The sequence below is a fragment of the Uloborus diversus genome, chromosome 6 (genome assembly GCF_026930045.1).
Source record: "Uloborus diversus isolate 005 chromosome 6, Udiv.v.3.1, whole genome shotgun sequence".
Classification (NCBI taxonomy): Eukaryota; Metazoa; Arthropoda; class Arachnida; order Araneae; family Uloboridae; genus Uloborus; species Uloborus diversus.
In genome coordinates this window covers 167138175-167151817 of record NC_072736.1, presented here as the reverse complement: position 1 = coordinate 167151817, position 13643 = coordinate 167138175, and positions in this window count along the sequence as shown.

Here is a 13643-nt window from a genome sequence, read left to right as displayed (position 1 = left end):
GTGTCCCGTGACTGTCCTGGAGGATACAGAGATCGCGAAGAACGCAAATGTTATTCTTGCGGCGACACAGGACATATCAGCCGAGACTGCCCAGAGGGCGGCAATTCCGCTGGAGTGGAATAAAATGTTCTTCATCAAATAAAGTGTAAAGTCATGGTTTTGCTTACCTTGAAATATGCATGCTATTTGTCTGGTGCAAATTTACAAAATTAGGCTTAGTTAATTTTCCCATGTGTTATGATATCGCTGCTTAAGACGCCTTTTTATAGGCGTTTTAAAATTTTTATAAAAATCTTGAGAACGTTTTATCTAAAAGGGGTGAGAAAGGCAAAAAAGAATATATTTTGGTTATTTTTATGGCTCTGTGCCAATACATTGTTCCTCGTCTGGTTGTGTACCAGTTGTAACTATTAGGACTAAAAATGGTTGGTTCATCTGTAGTCGGACTAAACGGCGTTGCCTTTTTCAAGTCGCAAGCTTTGTGCTTGTTTTAATGTAAGCAGGTTGGAAGAAATGTTGTTTTGATAGTATGAAGTTTTATACTTAAATTTATAAGATTTTTTGACTAAAGAAGAATTTTTTGGGGGTGATGGTTTTTTTTTTTTTGAAGAAATGTAAGCACGTGTTACTGCAATTTTCATGATTGAACTCTGCAAACAACTTTTGTATACTGCGTGAATCGATTTATTTCATATGCTTTAGAAAATGTTATGGAAAAACAAAAATTTAAAGTTTAATTCTTATATCAAGTTGTGGATCAGTATTATTGGCTGTTGAGATTCCTACTATCAAGGCATAAGACAATTTAAGCAATGAGTAATGTTTGAAGGCAGTATGTAAGATTTTGTTTCATGTTCAAATATTCCACCATTTTAGTTTTAATGCAGAACATGTATGTGTTGTAAGAATTAAGTTTAAGGTCAGCGATTGGATGGATTCATACATCAGACATTAGTATTGTGTAAAATGAGAGCTCATTATGTACCATGATCACGAAGAATAAAATTTGAAACAAGTTAAAAAAATGTAAAAGTGGCATCACCACCACAGTCTGTTGGAGTGAGTTATGAGTTGGTTTGTGCACTTATTTTGACCAAGATTATGCTAGGGTTCTGCTGATTCAAATTCAATATTCAGTTTTTAAAATGTTTTAATTTTAGGATATAGCTACTATCAGCTAACTTTTTTTTTTTTTAAGGTTTCATTTTAGGACTATGTGCATTGTCTCAAGTCAAAAATTTTGGATATTTTGGAACTAACATTTGGATGGATTCTAATAAAATAGTTTAACTTTTCCAGGCGATCAGACTTGTTTGTTAAACAATGTCTAATCTCTTGTTACTTTCAATTAGCAGAACTCTAGTGTAACTTACCCTATGTTCATCATTTTAGAATATATTAAACGTTGCTTTTTGTTAAAGCAAATGTACAGAGAACCATGTACGTGGGGATGTGCGGAAATCTAACCGACAGTTTGCTTCCCTATTGTGGATCGTTAACGGAGCCTTGATTAAAATTACTACCTGGCAGAAGATCCAGGCCTGCGCTGAGAATTAAAATCTAATATATATTCACAGTAACTTATTATAATTTCGCATTTGTCTTTGAAATAAAATTATTTTTTTAACGAATTTTCAATTCTTCATATGCAGTACAGTTTGCAGAACAAGAAAACTGCTCTATTTTCTGAGCGAAATGTTATTGCAAATACAATACAGCCTCGACATGTTTAATGTTTCAGAGTGATTTTCTAAATGTTGGGCTACTAACACCCAAAATTGCATGAATATACAGTTGTGATCAAAAAAAAGTTTCTGAGAAAAACCATGAAAAGGTGGAAATCTTATTAAAATAACAAAAATTAATTGCTTTTTTTTTCATTTTTTAAAGATTTCCTTCATGATTTTTCTCAAAAACTTATGTTTTGATCACAATCTGTTTTAAAGTTTTTGCAGTTACAGAAGCAAAAATATAAGAAACTTGTTGCTCCTTTTTAAAATTTTTTTGCCGACTGCTGATCAGCTACAAAGGATCTCCCTGTCCTCGATATTGGCATCTGTTCCGAAAAGAAGTTCCAAGAATCTATCCTGTGGGGTAACCACATAGAAAAGGACCACAACTCCTACAATCTGCACTTTCTTTCGAAATCTTCTTATACTTTCCAGGAAAAGGGAAAAACAACAATTGAAACTTTTTCTGTGCAAAAATTTTCATATAGCAAGGGCTTCAAAAAATAGGATGAAAAATGCAGGGTTTCTTTGTTTTTTTTTATAAATTGAGCAAGGTTCAACTGATAGTAAATGTACAGTAAACTCCCAATTATCGATGGTCGGATTATTCGTGGGTCTTTCTGTTTTTTTTTCCAAGCTTATGATTGTTATCAAAGCTTGGTTAGATATACAGTAAAATTCAGGGTGGCCGGATCGGACCCAATGGTTTTTTTTTTTGAAAAACCCATTATTTTACCCACTTTTGGGTTTTTTAAATTATCTGAGAAATTTTTTAAGAAATTGATTAATTTAAATACTTTCACAATTTAAACTTATTTTTTAGTTGTTCTTTACCACAGCAATGTACATAAAAAATGAATTTTGAACTTTAATAGTATTTCTTATAACTCTTGACGGCATTAAAAAAATACTTCAAAGATTTTAAATAATTATATTAAACTTTTTTCTTTAACTGGTCAATAAATAACTCAAATTATCTTGACTTAGTCCTGTCCTGTCTGATTTTCTCAATATTTGTAGATTGTACAGAGGAAACTACTCTAGCTAAAAGGCTTTCATGTGAATTATTTTCTGCAAACCAACACGTCACAAATCTCGAATAAACAAGGTGTATTTTTTAGAAATCAACAGGTTTCTCAAATGGTCAGACACAAAACAGAATAGGATGTACAGTATTTTCATTATCTTAAGAAAAAGTTTAATATTTCTTACTCTGTACACAGGAATAGAAAAATAGGCAACATAAAGTTCTAAGAAATGTCTTGATTAAGCTGGAATTCACTAAAAAGGGATTTTTAAACTACTTGAGGTTCTACAGTAGTTTTGCATAGCAAAATGAAATAGAATAAAGTAAAATGCAAGAAAAAAAATCATAGTAATTAAAAACGAACAACAGATTTTATCACGCGAGAAGTAACTTTGACTTAACTGTTGGTAATCATGGAAACTAAAAAATCTGAAACTTCACCATTTTTGGGTTTTGTAGTCTTTTACTTTTCTTCAAAAAACTCTGAATTTTAACTAGTTTTCCAGCTTTTTTACCCCAAGACAATTTTTGCACTTTACCCATATACTTATGCTACAATATGTTACAAGTACTCCACATTTTCCCCAAAAAAAGACAAAAAACCCTCATTTCTTTTAAAAAACCCAGCTTTAGTTGGGTTTTATTAAAAAAAACCCTGGGTCCATGGGCTTTTTTAAAAAACCCGGGTTTTTGCCAACCCTGGTAAAATTTCTCTAATGCGGATACTAACGGGACAAATTTTTTTGTTCACAATAAGAGAGGTGTCCGCAGGAGGGGTTTAATAATGTTATTTGTATTGGGACTGAGGAATTAAAAATTTTTTGCATTAAGAGGGGTGTCCATTAGGAGCAGGGTTGGCAAGTTTCTGCCAAGGCGGTTAAAACCACTCGTAAAACCGGCATGGCAAAAACCAGTTTCTGCCACATTTGCAGCAAAAACTCACAAAATGACAAAAAATTAATTGTCACAGTAGAAAATACATGTAAAAAATAATTAATTTGTTAACTAAAGCGCAATCAATTGTTACATTGCAACAAATGTTACATTGTTTGGACCCTGCAGTTGCCTCTTAGAAAAGGTAGTTTCAAAAATCCAAACAGTTTTTTCAATTTAATGTGCACAAATGAGGAACTTAAGACTATTCTTGCAACAGAAGAGCTAGCAGGCAATGCATCAAAAAACAAGCAATATTTGTGAAACTTTCATCTGTTTATTTTTTCAAACTGGTCCACCATCTAGTAATTGGGAAAGTGGTAAAAATTTGACTGGAAAAATAAGTTTCGAGAAATGCGGCCAATTTGTTTTGCAAAGCCGTGACATTAGGTACGTACAAAATCTAGGTTAATATTGGCAAGTAAAATTCTGACACTTTCTTCTTGAAGCACGTGATAATTTCAATTCAAATAATTTCATCTAAATTTCATGCAAGCAATTTAAATGAAGCATATAAAGCGAGCAAATTACAATCAGTAATTTCCTGTTTTTAGTTCTGTATCACTCCTCTTGCCTAAAAACTTATCTGATTTTTGTCATTTGTTATTAATCCAAATATTACAAGCATCTACAATTGAAAAGTTCCCTTTTTGAACTAAATCAAGGGCACTAGCATAGTATTTTATTTTTTACAATGATGAAATTAAGCTTGATATCTGTTTATTTAAAGGAATATCTCATTTAGTAATTACTTTAAAAGTTAAGTAAAGTTAAAGTTATTAAAGACACTTAAGTTTTTTGCCACTTCCTGCCTGTTATAACCAGTTTCTGCCACTGGCACAGCAAAAACTAGTTTCTGCCGGCCGAAAGCCAACCCTGATTAGGAGGGGTTTTACTGTATTTTTATATTGAAAGTTGGTACATGCGATGTTTTTAGTTATGATTTAAAAGTGTGAGAGAGTTAATTTTTTTTAGTTAATGGGTATATGTTAATTTTTTTAGTTAATGTATACGTTAAGTATTGTTTTTTTATCTATTTGGATTATCAACCTTGGTTACCAAGCCACTCTTGATTAGGAGTTTACTGTATGTAGCAAAAATCAGAGCTGGAATTGCTCTAAGTAAGTCATTTTAAGTTCTTTTTTTCAGGGAGGAAGAGGGAAAGTTGTGTACTGAATGTAGATTTTATAAGAAACAAGTAAAAAAAACATGGCCACTTAATAAATAGATTATTTTTTCAGGAGGAGGGGTGTAGTATGTTCGATAAATTCATTGACAATTAATGAAGACTGTTCAATTGTATAATATTTAAAGAAAAAAAAAAAAGAAGGGCGGTATTTAACGAGTTAAGTTTTCGTAAGCAGGGAAAACTCGTGCTAAGCAGCACACAAAAAGTTTCAAAGGGTACCTGTATGACCCCATCTACTAATATATTGCTCAGTGGAATATTTTCATCTAAATTTTAACAAAAGTTCATTATCAATTTGTAAATCAGATATTTTTACTTACAAAGAACAAAAAAAAAAAAAAATCAAGGAGATGTAGTATCCATATTGCATTTCACATGTGTTTATAACACAGATAATTGGAGTTATCCTTGCAAGTAAATTGTTAACGTTTCACTTAAGATTTTGTTTTGTATTTGCCCTACAGTTGCAGATGATCTTCCACAAAAATTAATGCACTTTCTCAGCAAATAAAAAATGCTAGCTATTGGCAATTGTACATTAAAAAAAAAACATTTGGATATTGAAGTTGGGGTTCTTGTCGGTTGAATTGCACACTAAAGCAGAAGCTTTTTAAGGGAAGCATAAGGGACTTTTTGATTAGGTGGCATTTTTTTCATCAGACACATTGCTAGGAGGATTGTGATATACGAAAACGGTATAGTAGCATAGCAGGGTTTCGCAAAATGCGAAAATAAAGCAGAGTTAATTTGCTTAAGTAAAAAAAAAACTTATGTTTGAACAAGAGAAAGCAAGCATGGCAATTTATAACTTAATCTTTTTTAAATCATAGCTAAGATGCTTAAATTTGTCTTATCCTGCATTGTCTCCCCGATAGTTGTTTTATTACGAGGAGGGGGACTAAAACATTCTAAAAACCAGACGTATTTTCTTAATGGTAAAATTAATCCAAGATTTTTTATTTTACCTTTAAAAAGAAATAACTGCTGAACTTAAGATGTCACAAATGAAATCTGAATTATATATTTTTTTTTTTACTTGAAATGGAACACACTGAGGCATTTAGAAAAATGTGAGAATGTGTGACATCTTAGCATTTTGCGTAAGCTTTTTCCCACAATTTTGCTAGAGAACTAAGAGGTGAACGTCTCAAATTCTACTACTCATTTTTGACATCATGCTGAAAAATTAACTTTAATTTACATATAAAAATAAGTTAGTAAATTTAATTGTTTCTAATATCATTGGGTAAACTGCGCCTGAGTAGTGATTGCTAGCCGATTTAAGGCTGATGGATAACCCCGGTTTTAACAAGCACCATATGTCAACATAATCAAAATTTGGAACCAAACCAGAAGCTAAACCATTCCTGGCCCATCATCCCCAGAGGTATTGGGTCACAGGACTTATGACCACAATGTATTTAAGGTGCCCCAGTCATCATCGATGAGCATGAAAGATATTTGACTGCCTGACACCGAACCTATAACTCCAGTTGCAGCTACAGTAGAAGACCGTTATAACGCACACCTTGTGACCAGAGCTTTTGCATTATATAGATCATTTTACAAATTTTGAAACTAACATTCAGAATATATCTATATATTAGCACTTCAGAATGAGTTTTATCTGCAATGAGTATTAAAGCAACAATATTACAATTAGTTATTCACAAATAAATATGTTTCACAATCAAAAGAAAGTGCATTATCCTGCACTTCTGCTAGCTTCATGGCTCGCATAACAGCTGCATTTTCAAGAGCCAACCGGTATTTTCAGTTTACTATGAGTACAAATTTTAAATTTAAAAGCTTTGAATTAAGGTGGAAAGATGAAAAACTTGCAAAATTTAATTTGCCTAACCATTTTTATGTTTGCGAAGCAAAACAGAGGGATTTTTTAAGCTTCCAAAACCTATTGTTTACTTCTGAAAAGTTGTGCAGTTTATAGAGAACCGCGTTATAATGGTCTTCTACTGTATTGAAAAGGGATAAAATGGAACTTTTTATGATGTCATAAATGTCGAGACTTTCATTCATGTAACCAAAACCCCCAAGTCACGTGATAGATTTTAAAGCAAAGCATTGGAAGAAATCGGGCTTCTTTCGCTTGTTTTCACGCAAAACGTGCCAACCATTTGTTGTTTAGTCACAAACTTAGGGTCAGCTTTTGCTAAGCCAGTGATTGGACTTGCTCCCTCCATTTTAATTCCTGCTCTATGCCTTACTGATCAGGCCACCACAACCTGTAAATTTAATTAAAGTAAGTTTTATAAAATTTCCTTAAAATTCATTTCTTATGCTGTTAAGATATTTATGGATATTGAAACTGTTATATCTATTTTTCAGAGTAGTTCTGTTGAAACTTTTAATAGCTAACACAATTAGTTACGAATATTTTTATCCTCCAGTTAATTTTAAAATGCTTCTATGTCAAGATATAGGTAAATTTTTTTTTTGAGTAAAAGTAAAACAAAGTGAATCAGTACTTAGTGATTAATTATTGATTATATCAACATATTTGATGATACTATTTGTTAGTCATTAACTTTTTCTGTAAACTAATAATATAAATATTTTTGTTTAAAATTAGCTAATATTTGATTGAAACAACCAAATTCAAATGTGACGACCAGCAACAGGCTCTTGGCCCAGCTTGGCTGGTCCTAGTCAATATGAAGATCAATGGCCCTCTTAAAGCAATTCAACCCCTTACTCATTACCACCTCTTCCGGTAAGCTGTTCCAAGTGCCCACAATCCTACTAAAGAAGTAATTTTTCCTAATTTCCTGGTTAGCCTCAGATTTGAATAGCTTAAAACAATGACCCCTCGTTCTGCCTTCTGTGCAAAAATTTAATCTGTTAACATCATTCAATCATTTTGATAAATTTAAACTACTGGATCATGTCCCCTCTGATCCCCTCCTTTGCTCCAGGCTATACTAGTGATGTGCCAGATCGTTAAAAAAGTGGATCCGCGGATTCGGACCCGGATCATTAATGTCGAGATCCTCGGATACGGATCTCAAAATTTTTTAAACCCAAATTAACTTCCCAAGTGTAAAATTTGCTACGGAAAGTATTCCCGTTAGGGTAATGGCACTGTTTCTTTAAAAAATGTCATCTACGGCGAAAATATAAACGACTCAATTATTTACTCTTTAAATCTCCGTTAAAATTGAGGTGGAATTGGAAGGAATGGGTCAGCGCTACATTAATGGTCAGATAAATATGAAAAATTATTTCTAGATAGACTGGTAGATGTAGGATACGGGAGGAAGAGTGTAAAGCTGCTTCTAGACAGGCTAGAAATAATTTTTCGCATTTTATTTCCATGTAAATGCAGCGCTGACCCATTCCACCCAACTTACCCCGACCGACGAAATAACAGAGCCGAGGACACCTTTACAACTAGTAAATACAGTGAAATTCCGTTACAACGAATACCAATACAACGAAATTTCCGTTTCAACGAACAACATTTTCAGTCCCAATATAACTTCCATTACATTATTTGAATTCCATTACAACGAAATTCCCTTTACAACGAACAAAATTTTCGGTCCCTTGAGGTTCGTTGTAAAGGGATTTCACTGTAGATAATTTAGTCTCACTTTTTTTGAAGGATGCCGAGAAAAACCAAAATGTAGAATTGCACAAACCCCAGGTCAATAACAAAAACCAATATTAAATTAAAAAAAAAAAAATCCCCTGAGAGCCGACCTCTTAAGATGAATTTCACGGGTCAGAATACATATTGTTAACAAATGTGAACCGACAGGAGTTAGAAATTTAAAATCGTCGAGCTTTTTCTCTTTATTTTCAGATTATGAAATCGCTACTAATCACGCGTATAAAGGCTTAGAATAGCATTAAAATTTACTTAACGAGATTATAGCTCCTACTGTATATAACTTGGAAGTTCCAAATAAATATCAAACACAGAAAACTTCGTTCTTTCAATTAGGGCCAATATTTTTAACCTACGGGTAAGTTTTTACTACCATAATTGTAAAAAACATTAAGTTGGTTTTTAATTAATATCTCCGGTAGCTAAAGTTCTACAAAAACGAGGTCAAGCTACGAACACTTTCGATCAAATCACCTTTGAACGAAAAAAATAACTATCAAAATCGGTTCATCTGTTTAGGAGCTATGATGCAACAAATAGACACACAGATGCACACTTTTAAAACTTATTACCCCTTCCTTTATGCGACGGGGGCAAATTGGCTTCGGAAATTATAACTTATAATTTAGACAGGCAATAAAACCTAATTAAAACTGAATTTAAGAGTCTTTAATTCAAATATTTAAGAATTTTTAGAATAGAAAAGATCCGCCAAAAAAGTAACGAATACGGATCCTTATTTTCCCTCGGATATCCGGAACATCACTGGGCTATACATATGAAGTCTGGTATTGTAATCTAAATCTGAAAGTCCCCTTACTAGTCTAGTTACCCTTTGAACCCTTTCCAATACACACATATCTTACCTCAGATAAGGAGACCAAAACTGCACAGCATGCTCCAAATGGGGTCTTACCAAACTCCTATATAAAGGCAGAAGAACCTCAGATTTGTTTGAAATAGATTGATAAACCCAAGCATTCTGTTGGCTTTGTTACTTGCACTGTTGACTAAACCTCTCAAACTGCAATTCTCTGGTGGGAGGGGGGGGGTGAAAGGTATCATAGCTGATTGAAATGAAATACAGCGCTGATGGAGGGGTGCGGACTGTGCCATTGAAATTTTTAGGGGGGTGGTGTTTTAAGGGGTATTTTTCAATTTCTTGGGGGGGGGGCACCCCTAGCTGAGGTAGAACCTAAACAATAAGTTATAAAAATATATTTTAAGCTAAATTTGAATGGGCTGTTCCCAGGTGGGAAGTAATATTTATTTTTATATAATGCTTATCTTGTGTTGTGGCCTGGCATTAGCTTGTTCTTCTAATCTTTAGAGTCTCAATTTGCTCTGTGTTTCTGTTCAGTGAAGTTGGATTATTTCTTGCATTTTTAAATTTAGTTAGTTTTGCATTAAAAATGCAAATAGTAATTTGATTTTTTGGAATGCCACAGAAAATGAAATTCTCTTCCTTGTGGTTGGAAAAAAAAAAGACAGAAATGTATGAATTTAAAGTATTTTGTTCTGTTTATTCATTATCTTTAACTATTGATAATCGAGGATTTTCAGTTATTGTCTCATGCTGATGCTGCAAGACATAAAAGGTTTACAAATAGCTTGAAAAATCAAGCTGTATTTCAAGTTCCATGTTCTTAGTCTTTTACTGAAAACAAATTGGTTCTGATGAAGCAATCCAAAGCTTTTGTGCCGAATTCATTTCAAGATTAATTTTTGAAAGTGGAGCGAAAATATTTGCCGTATGAGAAACAAATATTCATTTGCATCTTTAAATGATTTGTTTGTAATGAAATTGATGATTCTGAGATAGCAAAAAGTATCAAATTTAAAAAAAAGGAAAGTACATAAGAAATTTTGGACTTTCACCCACTTTAAATCCCTCCTTATAAAGAATATTTCTTCATTATTCTTTGTAATTCGCTTTGATGAAACAAGGCAAGTAAAGAAGCAATTGGACATACGATTTTCCTACTAGTCGGAAAGTAGATCTTTCATATTGTGAGTCACACTGTTTAGAGCATGCAGATGCTGAATATTTGAACTATTTCTGCAATTTCTTAAAGACTAGCAGTACCTGCACGGCTTGCTAAAGAATTTAAAGGAAGTCCGTTGAATAACAAAAATGCACGCCCCCCCCCCCCTTGTCTGATGTGAAATGGTAATTTTTCTTCAACTAAAATGCATACATACCTTTTCAAAAACCTATTAAAGTCTCTTTGGAATTTAAAACTGTTTTTGAAAACAAATAAAAAGATTGACAGTAGCTTTAAAACTCAAAATAATCCTTCAACTGTATAGTTTATCGCTTAACGCGCCAAGCAACTGCGTTACCGTAACCCTGCCCTTTAACGAGTGAAGTGGTTTTTTTTCTGCAATTTAAAATGTTTCGCCAAATAAACAATACTATAATAAAAACTTTATTAAGAACAATCAAATTATTTGCTCATAGTTGAAGATAGTTACTTATCCAACTTGTTGTTGACGTGCGCTGCTTCACTTTTCCAACTGTACCGTAATTTGGTGTGAAGTCCGACTTCTACAGTACACACATGCCATAAGGACCCATTTATAGGGTAGGCAACCATTCACAGCACAACAACACATTCTCACAAAGGAAGGACAAGGACAGGAGAGAGAGAAAGTACGTCCATGCCCGAGCCGAGATTCGAACCCGGACCTTCCTGTCGCAGTCAGACATCTCTGACCACTAGACAAGGCAGGCCGCACTTATCCAAGTCTAAGAACAAAAACAAACATTGAAGAAATAAGGAAAACAAAACCCAATAGAAAAATCCTACAAAATCAAATTTGTACCTGAATATCAAAAAACAAAAGAAAAAAAACCACATTGAAAAATCTGTTCGCTGACCACAACAGTCCCACAATAGTGCCACGCGTGAGCCTTACCCCGCCATCTATTGGGAATTCATAGAACTAAACCTACCCCACTATCTATTAGGGATTCACAGAACTAAACAATTAATTGAACATTTAATTTGCAATTATTTCGGTCAATCTAATTTTTTTAAAAAATAGCCATAGCCTTCCTCAATGAATGGACTATTCAACACAAAAATTTTTTTTTTAATTTGAACCAGTAGTTACTGAGATTAGCGCGTTCAAACAAACAAACTCTACAGCTTTATATCATTGTTTTGGTAATAATTTAAACACTAAAAAGTTGCTGCCACTGTCTATGGATGGTCCCAAAATATATCAATGCAGCAAAAAATAAACATCATGTTGGCAGACATGTTACTCTTCAATCTGGTTAACATAAGAACTTGTTGTTTTCATATTACGCATAATACAATGCTCAAGGGAGTTGAAAACTGTTGCTTGACATAGATAAATTCGCATTATACATTCCATCAGTGGTTTAAATTATCACCAGCCAGGAGGGAAGATTTTCATTCCTTGCAAGTAGAATTGCTTGATGAAGCTTTGGCTGATCATGTCTTTACAACATGTGGATACCAAGTGGTTAACTCTTGGACCTATTGTGTGATGGACTGATTGAACACAACAGTATTCAGTTATTAAACGTTATTTCTTAAAATCTATATCTATTCAGTATGAAAGGCAGAGGCGGATCTAGCCGATCATTTTGGGAGGGGCCATCCAAAATTTTTGAACAAACTCTCGAGAAGCATTATTAAAATGAATGATTCTAAAGGGAGAGTGAGGGTGTTTGGAATCCCCCCTTCCTTAATATTTTACCTTAGACGCTCTAAAAATCTAATTTTAAGCTATTTTTGCACATATTAGAGAAAGCAATGGAGGATTTGTGAGCTCTCCCTCCGAAAAATTTTGAAATTAAAGCCATAAATACGCACATTTAGGCTCTCTTTGGTCTCGTGAGCAATAGGTGACTCTGAGGACAACAGCATTTAGAGAACGTCCAAGTGTCTACAGCTGGAATCTAGATATGACGTAAACAAAGGAGTAAAATTTTGGAAATAATAGTTCTTTTTCTAGGAGAGAGATATAATTTCTCTCCCAATTAAGGCCTAAATTTCTTTTAATGTGAAAAACGTGTTAAATTTTGTTATTTTCTCATAATATTTTCGATCTTTTTTTTTTTTAAATCCTACAATCACAAGGCTTAGGGAGGGGTCATGGCCCCCCTCTAGATCCGCCCTTGATGAAGACGTAGTTTGGATAAATAGAATTGCAAGTTCATTGAAAGATCCATTTACACTTGTACACTTACATTTTATCTCATTTCTGTCTGACCTGTTCAAAAAATAAGTTCTACTTTTACAGATAGAAAAAGCCCAGTCGTTCATTTTTTTTGTACCCTAAATTGAACGAACCTATTAGAAGTACATTTTTAAAGTCCATAAAGTATTAAGTAGTAGGAGACAAAAAAGTCTACTTCAGTAATAAAATGTTAATTTATGTACTTAATATAAAGCCAAATTCATTAGAAGTTTTTCCTTTAAATTGCCTTTTTAGATTAATCCAGATTCAAATAGCAAGCTGAAATATTTCTACTTCATAATGTGCGACTGTGTTAAAGAATAAAAGATTGAATGCAAACTATTGTAGTTTTCAAGATTTAACTTAAAATGTTTAATCATCCTCTACGAAAATGAAGCTAATGAACTTCATTTAAAAGTTATCAAAACTTGATATCTGTTGAACCCTGAGTTTGTTAGAGAGCTAGATCCTCCCCTTGTACTTAGTTTTTGATTTCATGAACTCTCATTTTTGCAAACTCTTTGCATCAGGGATGACAAAAACCCGGGTTTTTTTTAAAAAGCCCATGGACCCAGGGTTTTTTTTAAGTAAAACCCATAGCTGGGTTTTTTAAAAGAAATGTGGGGTTTTTTGTCTTTTTTTAGGGAAAATGTGGGGTACTTGTAGCGTAAGTATATGGACACAGCACAAAAATTGTCTTGGGGTAAAAAAAGCTGGAAAATTCAGTGTTTTCTGAAGAAAGGTATAAAAGACGACGAAACCCAAGAATGGTGATGTTTCAGATTTTTTAGTTTCCATGATTACCAACAGTTAAGGTAAAGTTACTTCTCGAGTGATAAAATCTTTTGTTCGTTTTTAATTACAACATTTTTTTTTTGTTTTTTGCATTTTACTTTATTGTATTTCATTTTGTTATGCAAA